The following is an 18,431-nucleotide window of genomic DNA, read 5'->3' as shown; positions in this document are numbered from 1 at the left end:
TGTATTCCTGTGACACATTCCACTTGGACATGTTGCATAATTCATTTCATACGTTGCTGGATTTGGTTTGTTAGCATTTTGTTGAGGATTTTTGTATCATATTTTTATGAGATAAGCTTTGTTTGGTTTTGGTATCAGGGTAATACTAGCCTCATTGAATGAATTGGGAGCTTGACTGTATTCTTTAATTGCAGAAAAGAAGACACTGTGGCTCTCAGAGCTGATAGTAGGGGTCTTCCTGAACCAGGTTAGGTTCTGAACAACAAAGAAGGCCTGGATATTCAGAGGGGTTATCTTTTAAAGAAACTGTGTTCTATTGTAGTAACAGAGGAACAAACTCTTGAGCAGAAGAACCTAAAAAACTACCTTCGCCCCGTTCACCTTTTCATAGGAAAGTGCCAGTGACAGGTATACCAAAAAAAAAAAAAAAAAAAAAAAAAAAAAACACACTCCAAAAACAAAATTAGAAACACCGTGTCCAAAGATATTGTCAGATAAAAGTTTGAAAAGAGTGTCCAAATTCCCCATGTATAAAGAAAACTCACTAAAAATTTCAGAGAAGATTAAAATTATTAGCTAACATTCCAATATGAATTTTTTAAAGTTATGATACAATCACAGCTCAGAAGCAAGACTACATGCACAAATGGTACAATGATCTCAGGAAAGGGGAGGAAGTGATAGGCAGACCACATATGAAAGCTAGTACAATTCAAGAATGAAAGAGAACCACTTCATAGGCAAAACCACTTTAGAAATGAAGAATAATTACAAAGAGCACAACATATGACAAATACTACAGAAAGTACAGCATGGAACAAAAAATATAAAAGTTAGCAAATGGGGCTTCCCTGGTGGCGCAGTGGTTAAAAATCCACCTTCTAATGCAGGGGACACGGATTTGAGCCCTGGTCCGGGAAGATCCTACATGCCGCGGAGCAACTAAGCCCATGTGCCACAACTACTGAGCCTGCGCTCTAGAGCCTGTAAACCACAACTACTGAGTCCGTGTGCCACAACTACTGAGCCTGCACTCTAGAGTCCGTGCTCTGCAACAAGAGAAGCCACTGCAATGAGAAGCCCACGCACCGCAACAAAGAGTAGCCCCGCTCTCCGCAACTAGGGAAAGCCCATGCACAGCAACGAAGACCCAATGCAGCCAAAAATAAATAAATAAAATAAATTTTTAAAAGAAGGTTAGCAAATGGAACAAAATGAAACAAAGAGATGACAATTATTATAAGAAAAAAATGAAAGTCAGAAGTGGTCCAACTTGCTGGACAGCCGCATGTAAATCAATGAAGTTAGAACACACCTTCACATCATACACAAAAGTAAATCCAAAATGGCTTAAAGACTTAAATATAAGACAAGACATCATAAAACTCCTAGAAGAGAACATAGGCAAAACATTCTCTGACATAAATCATACCAATGTTTTCTTAGGTCTCCCAAGTCAGTAGAAATAAAAGCAAAAATAAACAAACGGGACCCAATCAAACTTACAAGCTTTTGCACAGCAAAGGAAACCATACACAAAACGAAAAGACAACCTACAGATTGGGAGAAAATATTTGCAAATGATGCGACCAACAAGGGCTTAATTTCCAAAATATACAAACTTCTCATACAATTCAATAACAACAACAAACCAACCCAATCAAAAAATGGGCAGAAGACCTAAATAGACATTTCTCCAGAGAAGACATACAGATAGCCAATAGGCACATGAAAAGATGCTCATCATCGCTAATTATTAGAGAAATGCAAATCAAAACTACAATGAGGTATCACCTAACACCAGTCAGAATGGCCATCATTAAAATCCACAAATCATAAATGCTGGAGAGGGTGTGGAGAAAAGGGAACCCTCTTACACTGTTGGTGGGAATGTAAGTTGGTGCAGCCACTATGGAAAATAGAATGGAGGTTCCTCAAAAAACTAAAAATAGAGTTGCCATATGATCCTGGAACCCCCACTCCTGGGCATATGCCCAGACAAAACTATAATTTGAAAAGATACATGCACCCCTATGTTCACAGCAACACTATTTACAATAGCCAAGACATGGAGACAACCTAAATGTCCATCAACAGATGAATGGAAAAAGAAGATGTGGTAAATATATACAATGGAATACTACTCAGCCATTAAAAAGAATGAAATAATGCCATTTGCTGCAACATGGATGGACCTAGAGATTATCACACCAAGTGAAGTCAGAAAGAGAAAGACAAATACCACATGATATCACTTATATGTGGGATCTAAAATACGACACAAATGAACATATCTACAAAACAGAAACAGACTCACAGACATAGAGAACAGACTTGTGGTTGCCAATGGGGGGTGGTGGTGAGAGAGGATAGAATTGGGAGTTTGAGATTAGCAGATGCAAACTATTATATATCGGATGGATAAACAAGGACCTACTGCATTGCACAGGGAACTACATTCAATATCCCATGATACTACCAAAGGTAAAATAGATAGCTAGTGGGAAGCAGCTGCATCACACAGGGAGATCAGCTCAGTGCTCTGTGACCACCTAGAGGGGTGGGATAGGGAGAGTGGGCGGGAGATGCAAGAAGGAGGGGATATGGGGATATATGTATACTTACAGCTGATTCACTTTGTTATACAGCAGAAACGAACACAACATTGTAAAGCAATTATACTCCAATAAAGATGTTAAACAAATATCCTGTGATAAACCATAATGAAAAGAATACGAAAAAGTATATATATATATATATATATATATATATATGTATGTATAACTGAGTCACTTTGCTGTACAGCAGAAATTAACACAACATTGTAAATCAACTATACTTCAATAAAATTAATTTTAAAAAGAAGAAGTGATCCAACTTGCAACTAAGCAGAGCCTCTAGAGATGAAATCCAAATCAAGAAGAGAATATTAAAAACTACATTTTTAATATTTAAGAATAATTTTCTGAAATAATGCATGAATATGCATAATGAAAATACACACTATATTGCTGGAGAAGATGACTCAAATTGTCTGTAACAAAACATTTCCTAATAAACTTATTAGACTAAAATCCATGGGGAAGCAAGATAAAAATATCAAGTCACCTATAAGAAAAAGGAAATTCAGTTGTCATTAGACTGCTAAATTCAGTGCCCCAAATAGTGAGGTAGCTCCTACAATATACTTGTGGAAAAACAAATGAGGGAGTCAAAGAATTGACATGCAGCCAAGCTGTCCTTCAGGTACAAGGGACATAAAGAGTTCTAAATGTCTATCAACTGTATGACAACTGTTGAATGGACAAATATAGTCGGTATATTCATGCACTGGAATACTAGTGCATTTAGCAATGCAAACAGTAAGCTATATTTACATACAATATGGATGAATCTCACAAACATAATGTTGCACAAAAGAAGCCAAAAGGTTATATAGTATATGACTCCACTTACACATAAGTTCAAAAACAGATGAAACTGATGTATGGTGGTTACTTTGGGGAAGCTACTGACTGAACAGGAGCACAAGAGGGAATTCTGGAATGCAGGCAATGGTTTATTTCTTGATCTGGGTGCTTATTACATGGGTGTTCCCTTTGTGGTAACTCAAGGTGTACAATTTTGATTGTATTGGTTGTTTGTATCATCATGTATACACTTGTCTCTATATATGATAAACTTCAAAAAAGGTTTATTTTACAAATTATGGAAAATATATACAAGGCAAAATGCAAACAAACAAATAAGCAAGGGCCATGATCTTGAGGATGCTAAAATACTAAAGTCTACCATTCACAATAAACATATAACAATTATGAATATCTATATATCAACTAACAGCAGGAAGCTTCATGAAGGAGAAGTTACAGGTTGTACAAGATAAAATTTCATTAATAATAGAGAATTTTAACACATTTCTCTCAATCCAAGATAAACCAAGTGCAAAACAAATAACTATAGACTGACCATATGTTAGATCACAAAGAAAAATTCATTAAATTCCAATGTTAAAAAATATCACAATGCAGCAAAACTGTAAATTACAAGAGTGGGCCTATGTGCTTTACCTAAAGCCCTAAATTTTATCAATAGGGATTGAGTTCCTCTCATGTCACACAGTTCAAAACCCTTCCACAGAGCTGAGGCTAAGAAACTATACCACTATATTAGTTTTCCACTACTGAGTAACAAATTATAAATGCAGTGGCTTAAAACAATACAACTTTATTATCTTACTGTTAGGTAAAAGTCTGACACGGTTCTCACTGGGCTAAGAGCAAGGTGTCGGCAGGGCTGTGTTCCTTTCTGCAGGCTCCAGGGGAGAATTAATTTCCTTACATTATCCAGTTCCTAGAGGCCATCAACACTCCTTGGCTCAAGGCTACCTTCCTTTATCTAACCAGCAACTTTGCATCTCTCTGACCACTGTTCTGTGATCACATCTCCCTCTGACTCTAAACTCAGCTGGAAAAGATTTACTTACTTTAAGGACCCAGGTGATTAGTTTGGGCCCAACTGGATAATCTAGGATAATCTCCTCACTTCGAGGTTCTTAACTTAATCCCATTTGCCTTGTAAGGTAACACATTCACAGGTGTCCAGACATCCTTGGAGGGGCATTATTCTGCCTACCCCAACCACTCTTAAATGTTCCATCCTCAGCTTCCCTCTTTCGGAGGGAATTCTCAAAAGTCCACCTTTCTAGCCCAACACTACCTCTCCAACACTGCCGTGAATCCAACCAGAATAAGCATCTGTATTCCCTGCATCCATGTTTATGTGCATCATAAAAAGCCCTAGGCTCCTTGATCATCTCTCTTTTCAGACACTCTACTCCCCATCAGTCCCATTTTGGATGTCCCATTTTCTCACCCCTCCTCAACTCCTGACACTTTCCTGTATGCCCTCTGGAATTCATAGTCATAAACCCCTCTTTTATCCTCAACCACCTCCCCGAACACTCCGTTCACCTTTGGATCTAACAGAAACCTGGCTCTCTCCAGAGGACTCTTGCAGCCCTCTCTACGTTTTTTTTAATCCCCCTACAGCCTCTTGCCACTGGGTCTGGAAGTGGGGCAGGTGTCCTCCTTGTTCTTATTACTCTCAGACCTTTCTCCCTTCGTCCTCCACAAAAGCTCTACCTTTGAATTTCATGCCAAGAGATCATACATAACTCACCACACCTCACTGTTGCTGACATCTACCAAACACTGTATATTTCTTTCCCCTTGTTTTTTCAAAACTTGAGCTCCTGGCTCACTCGCTGCAACGCTACTACCCATCTTTTATTCTTGCAATTTCAGTACACACCACACAGATGAGCCTGGCTTACTCACACTTACCTGTACTTCTTTTCCTTCTCTCATGGCTCATTCCCACCAGCATACTGATAGGTCACTTCTCCCACACCAGCGGCTGTTCCATTTTCATATTTACAGAAAAACTCTTCGAATATGTGGTCTACTCTGTCTCCCATTCCTCTCCCCTCATTCTACGTTACCCTACCCCAATCCAACTAATAGCCCCACAGAAACTGCTCTCCACACATTCACGAAAGACTGTGAATGTTACTAAATGCAATGCTCAATTCTTTGTCTCTGGCCCCACAGTTGCTGCTACCATATTTACACACACGGTCACGCACATGGTGACGCAGTCACAATCATATACATGCAGTCACACCTAAATTACAATCACATACTGCTCCCGTCACCATCGCACCGTCCACACACACACACCTCTACGGTTCCCGTGCGATCACTCCCACACCTTGCTTCTGTATCAATTTCACACAAGCACCCAAGGTTCCCTGTCGCGATGGCTAGCGCGCGCGGACACGCATACTCAACTCCCCACCGTCTTCCTTCCCACACCTGCTGGCTGGTAAAGCCTCAGACTCCGAAAATGTTAGCCCCTCACTGCCCTCCCCCGCGGCCTCGGCCTCTCAGGGGTCATTTCGCTTCCGGGTCTTAGACTCACTCGACTTTGCGGTTCCCTCAAGCTGTGGATGTTCCTCAGGGACTCGCGCACGACCCCTGCTATGGTCCTGAAAGGGCCGGTGTGCGGACAGAACTTTGCCTCGGATACGGCGGACACTGGGAAATGTAGTCTGGAGCCGGGACAACCTTTAAGAGCCCAGAGCCCAGTGGTCTCAATTCACAGGCCTCGGTCTTGGACCCTATCACTTCGCTCGGCAAAGACCATTGTCCTCACACCGCTCTATCTTTGGCAAAGCGTCAACGAATTCCAGGCCGCGTTTAGAACGCAAGTCTCAACTGACGACTCCACGCTACTCTTCCTCCGCAGATGGCCCTCTCTGGGAACTTGGACCATAAGCCAACTCGGTCTTTCGACGGGAAGTAGCCGTGAACGCGATGGCCCCTGGGAAATGTAGTCCAGATCCGTGGAAAATACCTCTGGAAGGAGAGTGTAATTCTTTTCTTTGCAAGCTCGCCGCCTGGGCATGTGACACATATGATGTGGCAGAAAGATCTTGAGTCTCGGCCTGGCCGGGTGGATACCTCTTATCCCACAAGCCCCGGCTTGAGGATAGGATAAAGGGGAGGATCTATGGGGCACCACTCGGGAGAGGGGGAGGGGTGTCCCCTGTCTGTGAAGCAATTGGAGCTCCTCCTTGAACCCAGGTGTAATATCCTTCGCATCAGCAGACAAATACCTTATTCCAATTACCCTTAAGTGGTTTAAATTAATGTTCATGGTTACATTAGTATTGTGTAAATGTTATTCATGTCTGAGCCATTCTTTTTGCTGAAGTTAATACTTGCCAGCTTTTCTCATTTGTGTCCTTTCCTATGTGCTTGTCATTTAGATGTATATCTAAACTTTCTGATGGAGGAGTAATTTTTTCAATATTTTCAAAATCATCAGGTAACCTTTAAATATTTTTTAAATTTTTTTTATTGTGAAATAGAAAACACCTGAAGAAAACTGCATAGAATGTGTAAGTTCAGTGTAACGCCATACAAGGGAAGAAACAGTACATTGTTGTGCTCCAAGGACAAAGAACAAGATAAACTCAAAGGGCCAACATTGCCGGAACAAAGAGTTACAAGACTCTTATCACTCTGTCCCACTGCGACCATTACAATGTCCCAGAGCCCTCCCAAGCAGCATGCCCTGTCCCTTTCCCATCCCATATAAGGAAAGATATTTGTCCTGTTCTTCTCACGCTCTGCACACTGAAAGTATACATACCCTGCCCAATCAGCAGATGACTCGCAGGTTCCTTTGTTCCCTGGCTATAAAAACAGACCAGTAACCCTTGCTCGGGGTCGACTCTCCCTGGCTATCAGGAAGTCGCCCCGCTGTTCTGGCAGCGCCCCTTCCCTCTAAAAAATTCTATCTTCTTTTCATTCTGCCTTGTGTCTGGAAATTCTTTTCCAACCCGCGTTCGTACCATGACAATTGTGGGTACCTCAAGAAGAAACGCCCACCCCATATGATCATTTCTGACCCCTCAGACCCCAGCTGACCACTATCCTGATTGTTAATGTAATAATATCTTGGTTTGTCACTTATCTATCTTTGAAATTTACATAAATGCAATCAAATTGTATGACTCTCTTACCTTGCTTAGTTGTTAAAACTCCTAACTGGATTAACTCAAAACTCCACACTAAAGGCTTTGCAGAAGTAAATGTATGCCCCTATTCAGGCATAAAAACTATTTTCCTCAGTTACTATGGTGTTGCAGGACCCCAAGATCAACCCTTCCTCCAAGGTTCAATGATTCACTGGGAGAACTCACAGCAAAACAATACAAAGCAAAATCAGCAAAAAAGAAAAGGTGCATTGGGCAAAGTCCAGGAAAAACCAGCCACATGTTTCCAAGGATCCTTTCCCAGTAGAGTTACACAGCCCATTAATTCCCCCAGCAACGAGTTGTGACAATACATGTGAAATGGTACCAACCAGGGAAGCTCATTAGAAATTCAGTACCTAGGGTTTTTATTGGGGCCTAGTCACATAGGCAGTCTCTGCCTGGCACATACCAGAATTTCAGACTCTCAGAAGGAAAGCAGGTATTCAGCATAAATTATATTGTTTGCACAAACACTTTAGGCATAGTAAGCCATCCTTTTCAGTGAGGATAATGGGAATCTTCTCAAAATCCAAGTTCTAGTTGCAAGCCAAGGGCCAAACTTCAAGCAGGCCTTTCTAAGGATAAGAAGTCTCAGGTCTGCTATGTTAATCCTTTTCTGCACACTACTGTCCTAAACAAAATGTCTGGCTTTCAACAACAACAAAAACTTTCAAGGCATATGAAAAGGCAAGAAAAATCAAGACGCTCCCAAAACACAAAGCAACAATCAGAACTAGACTCAGGTGTTCTTAGCTTTTTGCTGCATAACTTCAATCTCTGCCTCTGCCCTCACACAGCCTTCTTCTATATCTTCTCATCTTCTGTCTATTGTAAGTGGATTTAGGTCACATCCAGATAATTCGGGATAATCTCAGCTAGCGATCCTTAACTTAATTACATCTGTAAAGACCCTTTTTTCCAAATAAGGTCACATTCACAGGTCTATGGGGGTTAGGATGTGGACATATCTCTGGGGTGTCACCATTCAACCCAGAACAACCTGTTACTATATTTAGTTTTATCCTAATAGATTTCCTTAGAATTCTCCTCTTATCTCACTGATCTCAGTGGTTTAGCAGAGCAAAGACCAAACTCCTGATCTACCCCCTAAAACTTGCTCATTCTATAGTTTTATCTTAGTAAATGACAATTCTGTTCTTCTAGTTTCTTGGGCTGCAATATTTGGGTTGGCCTAGGTTCCTCTCTTTCTCTCATATCACACATCAAATCTATTACCGGATCCATTTAGCTCTATCTTCAAAATATATCTAGAATCCAACTATTTCTCCTAACTACCACTGCTATCACCCTACACCGAGTCATCATTATCATCTCTTACCTGGATTATTCCAACAGCCCACTGGCTAGTTTCCCTGCTTCCTTTTTTGTCCCCCTACACCCTACTCTCTACTCAGCACCCCAAATGATGTCTTTTAAATATAAGATCATGTCACTCTTCTGTTCAAAACCCACTATTGCTTTTACATCTTGCTAAGACTAACCAAACTTCTTAAAATATTCTCCAAGGCCTTACATAATCTGTCCTCTCATTAGCTCTTTCACCTCATCTACTACTCTCTACTTTGTCATGCTGGCCTACTTGCTGCTCCTTGGATACACCAGGCTTGTATCTAACTTATGGCATTTATGTTTAGCTGTTTTCTCTGCTTATAATGCTCTTTATCCAAATATCTTCAAATGTCACTGCTTCTTCCTTTTGTTTTTGCTCAAATATTTTCTTCTTAGGAAGGCTTTTCCTAACCATTCTACTTAAAATCACAACCCCCTTGTCACTCACTATCCTATTTCCAAGCTTCATTTTTCTCTACAGATCTTACCTTTATCTGGAACACTATATACTTCATTTACACGTTCACTGGTCACTTTCCCAGACTAGAATGTAAACTCCTTGAGGACAGGAAATTTGGACCATTTTGTTCACTGATGCTTTCCTAGGGCTTAGAACAGCACCTGGCACAGATAAAGGGCTCCATAAATACCTGCTGAATGAAGAAATACATTTTGACAGCAACAGGAAATAGGCACTTTCATAAATTTTTTGGTGGAAATGGAAAGTGATTCATCTTTTGTGGACTGCAAATACTTATACATAACCTCTGACCCAGCACTTCTTAGAAGAAATCGAAAGATGCACATGCACATCTGTGCAAAGCTGAATATATAAGGATTTCATTCCAAAATTGCATAAACCTGAAAACATCCTAAAAATTCACTAACATAGTATTAAAGTATGACATTTCCCCAACCATAAAGCATTATACCATCATAAGAAAGAATAAGAAATATATATTAATATGGAATGTCTTCTAAGAAATACTAGTGAGTAAAAAACAAGGTGCTTTATACTATACTAACCTTTGTGAAAAATAAAGATGTTATATATACAGATATGTTGGTATAATCATAGAATAACTCAAAGTAGTTAACATAAGAAACTAGTCACCATAGATGCATGTGGAGAAGAGAAATACTGAAAGGGAGACTTCTTTTTTCACTATAACCTTATTTAAATTTTTAAAATCGATGAGATGATTCCTTTAAAAACAATTATGAAATAAAAGACTTGGCAGAGAGGGGAGCTAAGAGGAAAGTAGTAATGATTTCTAAGCTAGCAGCTTCTCATGGTAATGGAGATTCCTGAAATATGACTGTGGGAAGTCAATGGTAAACTATGGTAAACTATAACCCTGAAGCTTTTAGCAATGGAAAGATAGAAAATGGAATGTAATAAGAAGAAACAGCAGCGTGAAACAATGAGTCTTCAAAGACTGCAGATGTATGAAGGACTGACTGCATATGTAGGCTATGAGAATGAAGAGAATATGGTCCTCTAGGATCTGCTTAAATAAAGAGGGCACTGATAGAGGAAGAATGATGAGTGAAGGATTCACATCAACTAAAACTCAAGAAGAGTAGGGTCTTAGCAAAACCTGGAAAACATTTTATGGTGTAAATTCCCTCACTGAACATCTATCTGTGCTCTCCCTTGTCCCAGGCACATCTGCCTGGCTCCCACTCACTCATTTGTACAGAAAAGTCTCCCACTCCTTTTCATTTCTTCTACTCACCACCCATGGCCTATCTTCTTGTCCCAACTTGAAGATTTCATGCAGTTTGGTGACGTGAGAGCCTGTATATAGGAAAATCACAAAAGGCTTGAATTCAAGCACCATCTCCAAACTCAGACTGACCTTGGGCCTTTAAGGAAGTTACCATATAAAGAGGAACAAAGTAAATAACCTTTTGCCTTAAAAGTTGAGCATATACAATCATGTCACAGAGGGCTCGAGAATATCTGAAGCCTACATCTCAAAGCTGAAACCATTATGCCATGTAAAGATTCTAAATATATCAGAGATGTCACTTTACTTTCAAAAGTTGGATTATATGGAGAAGCTATCCATACCTAATGTGGCTATGTTGCTCTAGTTCTCCAGCATCATATACCTACACAACTTCCTCTAAACATCTTTTAATTGTGGCTGAGCCTCCTGGTTGAACTGAACAATCACATCTCTGAATATTTACCTCATCAATGTCTCCCAAGGAACAGAGAAGAGAAAAACGTCTGGGGATAAGTTTGTGGACATAACCCAAAACAGGCACCCCCATAATAAAAAACACCCTGTTTAAAAAGCCATACTGGGGCTTCCCTGGTGGCTCAGTGGTTGAGAATCTGCCTGCCAATGCAGGGAACACGGGTTCGAGCTCTGGTCTGGGAAGATCTCACATGCTGCGGAGCAACTGGGCCCGTGAGCCACAACCACTGAGCCTGCGCATCTGGAGCCTGTGCTCCGCAACAACAGAGGCCGCGATAGTGAGAGGCCCGCGCACCGCGATGAAGAGTGGCCCCCGCTCGCCGCAACTAGAGAAAGCCCTCGCACAGAAACGAAGACCCAACACAGCAAAAATAAAAAAAAAAAAAAAAAAAAAAAAGCCATACTGATTCAGTATTCTATTCCAGAACAAAATGTTTGGAATCTTAAGTGTTTATATTAAAATGGTATAAGTTATTTATTATATCAACAGGGAGCTTTTTCTCCTTAAAATTGAATCTGCGGGAAGACATATCCTATTATCTCAGTTTGAAGAGGAAATGAGGCTGAGAGGATTCAGATTCCTCCACTATCTCAGCCACCCATGCAGTGGCCCACAATTACGTGATGACACACATACTTTCATACACACACAATCTTGCCCTACCACGCACACACAGACACACACACACACAATTACTCCCAACCACACAAGCCCACAATATGACCCTCCATCCTTACAAAGCCACTTATAATCTTGATCCCACCTCTCTCTCACACTCATCAATTTTACCTGCATGCAGTCTCTCTTCCGTTCAACTAACCCCTAAATGTAGTCACACACGCAATCTCATCACGGTCTCACATTCGGGCTCTCCTTCACCCACTCTCGCATACGTGATTGGGCTTGTGGATTTCTCCCCTTCAAACTCTTTAGGCTGCTTTGGTCCCAGACACTCACGTCCCGCATTCGGGTTCGCCCTTCTGGCTCCCCGACACTTTCCGCAGCAGCTTGCCTCTAGGCATCTGCACGCTCCCAGGGCAAAGCGCAATTCTTAGCAGCCTCCTGGGCATTTAACTGAGGCCACGTACCGCCTCAGCGCCTAGGGAACGCAGTCTATCTTGGCCGGGTCCACTCCGCCGCTGGCAAAGTCCTGGACTACATTTCCCAGGAGGCCGTGAGGCCCAGGATGTTGCAGGGTGAGCGCCAAAACCTGAAAGAACCGCAACCTGAGGCTGGGATGTGTCAAAGAAGTTGCACCAGACAAGGTAAACAGATAAGGAAGACTTTATTATAAAGACTATCGCAATAGGGAAGAGAGATTGAACTCAACTGGGTATGTAACAGTAGCTGGAGATTTATAGCCAGTGGGCAGGGTGATGGAGTCAGCGCAGTCGACTTGACTAAAGTTTGGTCGAGGGAGTTCTTGTCAGCTGAGACTCGCGGAAGCCTCAGGTGCGCTGCCGGATCCAGGCTTCCGCGGCCAGGGGGAATCAAGATGAAGAGGAGATAGCTTTTAGCAGCCTGTCGCTTTCTGGACTACATCTCCCAGAGGCTTCTAGGCCTAGTGCTCCCTCCCGCGAGAACTAGATCTTCTCCTGAGGAGTGGACGGGATTTTCTGACGGGCTGAGGCAAACGGCCTCAGGGTACTGTGTGAGGTGTTGGGCTCTATTTGTTTCAAGTAGAGTGAAGCGGTGCTGACCAGACCGGAGGAGTCGTAGGTGAGATGGCCTGGAGCCCGGGGTTGGAGCCGGGAGTGTCTGGAACCTTCGGCCTCTACGGGAGCCAGCTGGGAAGGGGAGATCGTGAGGAGTGTGTGTCTGATTGTGGTTGTGTCTCTGTGTCTGTGTGACCTTGTACCAAACTGTGAGGGCGGGAGACGGGCTTGATTGTGGTTTTGATTGTGCAAGTGTGATGGGGGTTTAATTGTGTGACCGGGTGTGGCACTGTTTGCGAGTGTGAGGTTCCTTGACCGCGGTTGTAAAACTGTGTATACACTTGGTGTGTGTGTGTGTGTGTATTTATGATCATTTGCTGAGCCGTGGGTGTGGGATGGCTTAACTGTGAGATTTGTGACTGTTTCCCCTTGGTGTGTGTGTGTGTGTGATATTGTTGGTGGTAGGGTGCGTGTGAATTTGTCATTGTGCCCCCATAATGTATGTCACTGGGAATGTGAGTACGTGGGGGTGCCTATGACTGCGATTGTGACTGACTGTCCCCGGGGTGTGTATGATTGCGTGGCCGTCTGCAGCCCATTTTGTTGAGGTCTGTGGTGCCTGTGTGCCCGTGGTGTGAGTTCCTATGATTATGTATCCATATAGCACTGTAGGTGTGGGGCGCCTTTGTCTGTGCCTTTGTGACTCCAGCGCTCTGTTACCAGGAGACCTCTGTGAGCTCAGGAACACATTCTGCCCAGAACTGCAAATGACCGTGCTTGTCTGTAATGCTGGTATTGAGCAGGACGCCCAAGACTTGTCTGACCTAATATCTGTAGGTGGTGGGTGGTAGGTTGACTTGGGCTCCCAGAAGAGCCTGGTTTTTCCTGACTCCTTTCTCTTTCTCCAGCTCTTCTCTGCTTGCAGAGTCTTCCAGAGTGGAGTAAAGAATGGCTGTTGAACATCCACAAGGCACCTGCAAGGTAGCTTGTCGTTTCCCCTTGTTTCCTGAAATCCTCTTTTCTATGTCAGGATATGACTTGCTTTCCTTCTCTTGAAAATTCTTGCCTGTCAGGTGACCTGATCTATGGAATTTTTCCCTTGAGAAATGTGATTTGCTCCAAACCCCAACCCACACACGTGACTTTCTCTTCCTAATTTGACAAATGTTTTAATTTTTCTTTATGCTCTCTTAAAAATATATTTTTTATTATAAAAGTGAAATTATCATAAATAATTTCAAAAGTACAGCAATTCCTAATGAAGAAAATTTAAATTCCCAGTTAAAACCAATGCTAACTTTTTGATAATTTCTTCCCAGTATGTTTTATGTACATATATAAAGTGTGATATTTAAAAATTGATTTTATTCAGCATTTACCGTTTTATAGCCTACATTTTCACATAAAATTATATTTAAGTATTTCCACACATAATATTGGAAACATTTTTAGAGGTGCATATTTATTTGAATGCCTATGTCTTTTTTTTTCTTTCAAATTAGATACAGAAATGGCATTTAACACCCATTTGTGCAAATAATTATAAAGACCGATGTAAGGAATACCCAGGTCAAGAAAAAGAATACAGCCATCTCTAAAGCAGCCTCTGATGTACCCCTCCACAATCACAAACAATTATGCTCTTCTGATGATAACCACTGTGATCATTTCTTTGTCTTTCATTAGAGCTTTGATATGAATTCCAAAACCACATAGATTTAGTTTTTGTCTGTTTTCTATCTTTGTATGAATAGACATTCTTTTGTGTCTTTTTTCATGAAAAACGTTTGTGAGCTTCATTCATATTTCCTATAATTACAGTTCATTTTTTTCCATTGCCCTCTATATACTATCTTGTATAATAGTATCAATTTACTACTTATCTATTCTACTCTTCATGGACATTTGACTTGCTTCTAGTTTTTGGCTGCTATAAGCAATGTGACTACAAATGTTTTGTGCACATATTTTGGTACACATGTGCTTGTATTTCTTTAATATATATACTAAAATTGTAATTAAATTGTTGAGGGATAGGGTTTGCGCATCTTCAATTTTACTAGACAGTGCTGGACTGTTCTCTAAATATACTATGCAAGTTTTTTACTTGAATCAGCAGTTTAAAAAGGCTCCTTTTGTTTCACAGTCATGCCAGCTCTTGGCATCGTCACACTTTAAAATTTTTGCCAATTTGGTAGATATCTAGTGTTATCACATTTAATTGATATGCCTGTATTATCAATGAAATTGAACACTAATTCTTGCCCGCCTGGATATCCTCTTTTGTGAAATGCTTGTTCAAATATTTTGCCAATTTTTAACTGGGTTGTTTTTCTCTAACTGATTTATAGCAGTTGAATATATATATAAAATATATATACATAATATGTATCTTCTATATTTTAGTTTACTGTCAGTTGCACATGTGACAAATATTTTCTTCTACTCTGACTTGGTTTTTCACTCTGGTGTCTTCGGGTGAATAGAGGTTTTGGATTTCAATGTGATGAAATCTTTTTCAATAGTTAGTGCTTGTTTAAGAAATTTTCTGCTACTCAAGGTAATGAACATTTTCTTGTGTTCTCTTCTAAAAGCTTCCTAGTTTTTAGCTTTAACATGTATGTTTTTACACTACCTGGAATTGATTTGTGTAGGGTAGGGATTCAATTTCATTTTATCCCCCATGTGAGTATCCAGTTGCTCCAGTATCATTTACTGAAAAGTTCATCTTTTCTACACTGAGCTGCAGTGCCATTGTAGTCAAAAATCAAGTGACCATTATGGCTACATCTGTTTCTGGACTTTATGTTTTGTTCCATTGCTCTGTTTGTCTCCCCTTGCAGCAATACTCTGCTATCTTATTCACTGTGACTTTATAATATTTGGAGCAAGTCCTCTTACCTTCTTGTTCCTCAAGAATGTCTTGGCTGTTTGTGTTTCTTTGCATTCCATATACATTTTTGAAATAGTTTGGTTCCACTCAAACATCTTTTGGGATTTTGATTGAATTGCATTGTGTCTATAATTATGTGAGTAGAAATTTGGGGAATCTTCTAATAACATGAATCTCTCAATTGATATTACATTTTCTGCATGTTTCTCATCAAGGTCTTCATTATCTCCTGTAAATAGTCTTTGGCAGGGACTTCCCTGGTGGTCCAGTGGTTAAGACTCCGAGCTCCCGATGCAGGGGGCACAGGTTCAATCCCTGGTCAGGGAAGTAAGATCCCACATACCGCAAGGCGCTGCCAGAAAAAAAAAAATAGTCCTTGTCAAATAGGAATAATTTAATCCATCGTATATAGTATTTCCCTTTTGCATTGACTGCCAGGAATTTGAGCACTTCAGAAATGATCAATTGTAGTAATAATCTTAGCCTGGGTTTTTGACATTGAATACCTATGATGTATGACCTTTGTGTATGATTTAAAATTTTTTCTTTATTCTTAGCCTCCTCAAATACATTTTTGGAAGCAGGGGATATAAAAACGAGATATAGACTTAGATACAGATGTAGATATTTATTGTCTAATATTTTTATTTTAATAACATTCTTGTCTAATCAAGTCAGTTTTGTATGGTACCTTTTGCTGTTCTCCCTATATTATATTTCTTTTTTAACTACTCTTTCCACTTCTCTTCCCCAGCCCCCTCAACCCCCTCCCCCGCACTATCCTCCATCAGGCAGTTTCTGCCTCTGCCTCTTTGCCATCTATTCTCACTAACACTTTAGTTTAAATATTGGCTCCCTCAGAAAAAAAAGAAACAAATCATCCCTCAGGTTATTTTACCTACACTACTAGTCTCTGTAACATGGTATAAAAATTAGGGATTCTAGTATCAAATGTGACATCTGATCTCAGCTATACCACCTACGAGCTGTTTAACCTGTAAACAAGAGGTTCTCATTCTCAATGTTGTTGAGAGTGAAATAAGATATGTAGAACATTTGGTACACATCAGAAATTCAATAAATGTTAGCTCCCCTCTCCTTTATTTCCCATTCTTGGGACCTCTAAATCAATTATGGTATAAAGTGGTTGCCTAAAAAGTCTTTTGGTGGGTCCCAAAGTCTTTTGGTGGGTCCCAAAAGATCTTTTTTTTTTTTTAATTGCTGAGGTATAATCGACATATAACATTATATTTGTTTCAGGTGTACAATGTAATGATTCAGTATTTGTACATACAGTTGACCCTTAATGTGGAGGTTAGGAGCACTGACTCTGCACAATCAAAAATCTTCATATCACTTATAGTCGGTCCTCCACATCCATAGTTCCTCTGTATCTGCATTCTCGGATTTAACCAACCACAGATCCTGTAGTACTATAGTATTTACTACTGAAATAAATCTGCTTATAAGTAAAACTACTCAGTTCAAACCCATGTTGTTCAAGGGTCAACTGTATTGCAAAATGATCACCACAGTAAGTCTAGTTAACATCCATCACCATACATAGTTACAATTTTTTTTCTTATGAATTTTAAGATTTACTCTCTTAGCAACTTTCAAATGCAATTCAGTATTATTAACTCTACACCATGCCGTACATTATGTCCCCAAGCTTTATTTATTTTATAACTGGAAGTTTGTACCTTTTGACCCCTTTTACCCATTTCACCCAACCCCACCCCCTCACCCCCTGTCTCTGGCAACTAACAATCTGTTCTCTGTATCTATGAGCTTGGTTTTTGTTTGCTTATTTGTTTAAATTCCACATATAAGTGAGATCATAGGGTATTTTTCTTTCTCTGTCTGTCTTACTTCACTTAACGTAATACCCTCATGGTCCATCCACATGGTTGCAAATGGCAAGATTTCATTATTTTTCATGGCTGACTAGTATTCCATTGTGCATTGCCTACCTGTTGTTATGTTATTTAAATAGTTTGTATTATGTATTTGAATTTTTAAATTTTATGTCTCTGTGCTTGTATCTGTGCCATGTTTAGATCATTTCTTTTTTAAAATCTTTGAATACTTGGTCAAATATGTCACTTTTCTGAAGATAGCTGTATTCTCTATTTCTTTCATTACAAAAAAATTATTTATTACAACAAATTTGTAAAACACAGAGAAGCACAAATAAGTAACAAAAGTTATCTGTAATCCTGTCAGTTAAAGACAACTGCTGTCAATACTGATAATTCATTTCTAAATGTGATCATACTATGGCTACTGACCTGTAACCCGTCTTTATCATGCCAGAATATCAATACATTGTGAACAACTGTCCATGTCTTTACACATTTATCTTTACCATGAGTTGCAATGGCCTTATCATGTTGCCATTTTACCAAGCCCCCTTTTTTGAACATGGTTTGCTTACAAATTATTGCCATTATAAACAATGAGCATCTCCTTAGGCCGAATGCTAGTGCTTTCCTTTTTAAATTTTTTTTTTTAGTTAAATTATACTTAGTTAATAATTATAATTTTGTTATAAAAATAATTTGTATGTTATGAAGGGGTTCAGGTTTGATGTAACTACAATCCCCAGTCCAAGGTATCTACCCAAAGTACCCAAAGGTAGCCACTGTTTTCAGTTAATTATTTATCCTTTTTAAATATCCTTTTACATGCATACACATGTAAATGTGTATGTGGT

The 18,431-nt window shown here is 40.0% G+C and overlaps 2 protein-coding genes across 7 annotated transcripts in view; one reads left to right on the top strand and one right to left on the bottom strand.

Moving 5' to 3' along the window:
- The window catches only part of LOC137753363 (zinc finger protein 790), a 77,678-nt gene that overhangs the window by 16,436 nt on the left and 42,811 nt on the right, over window positions 1–18,431 (bottom strand). For 2 of the 5 annotated variants that reach the window (XM_068528530.1, XM_068528527.1), the window contains exon 3: window positions 15,724–16,067. The gene's annotated coding sequence lies outside the window, so the exon portion shown is untranslated. Of the gene's footprint in view, window positions 1–5,345; window positions 5,408–5,982; window positions 6,311–15,723; window positions 16,068–18,431 lie in introns of those variants that run through there. The other 3 variants (XM_068528528.1, XM_068528531.1, XM_068528529.1) reach the window with 2 other exon arrangements.
- LOC137753340 (zinc finger protein 345) overlaps window positions 1–18,431 on the top strand; it is a 186,903-nt gene that overhangs the window by 159,115 nt on the left and 9,357 nt on the right. Inside the window, exons 1-2 of one of the 2 annotated variants that reach the window (XM_068528465.1) lie at window positions 12,778–12,886; window positions 13,731–13,803. The exons of the other annotated variant lie outside the window; for it this stretch is intronic. The gene's annotated coding sequence lies outside the window, so the exon portion shown is untranslated. Of the gene's footprint in view, window positions 1–12,777; window positions 12,887–13,730; window positions 13,804–18,431 lie in introns of those variants that run through there. 2 annotated transcript variants of the gene reach the window in all.

Source organism: Eschrichtius robustus, chromosome 19 (genome assembly GCF_028021215.1).
Source record: "Eschrichtius robustus isolate mEscRob2 chromosome 19, mEscRob2.pri, whole genome shotgun sequence".
Taxonomy (NCBI): Eukaryota; Metazoa; Chordata; class Mammalia; order Artiodactyla; family Eschrichtiidae; genus Eschrichtius; species Eschrichtius robustus.
Note: the sequence above shows the minus strand (reverse complement) of the source record. Positions and strands in the feature narration are given on the sequence as shown.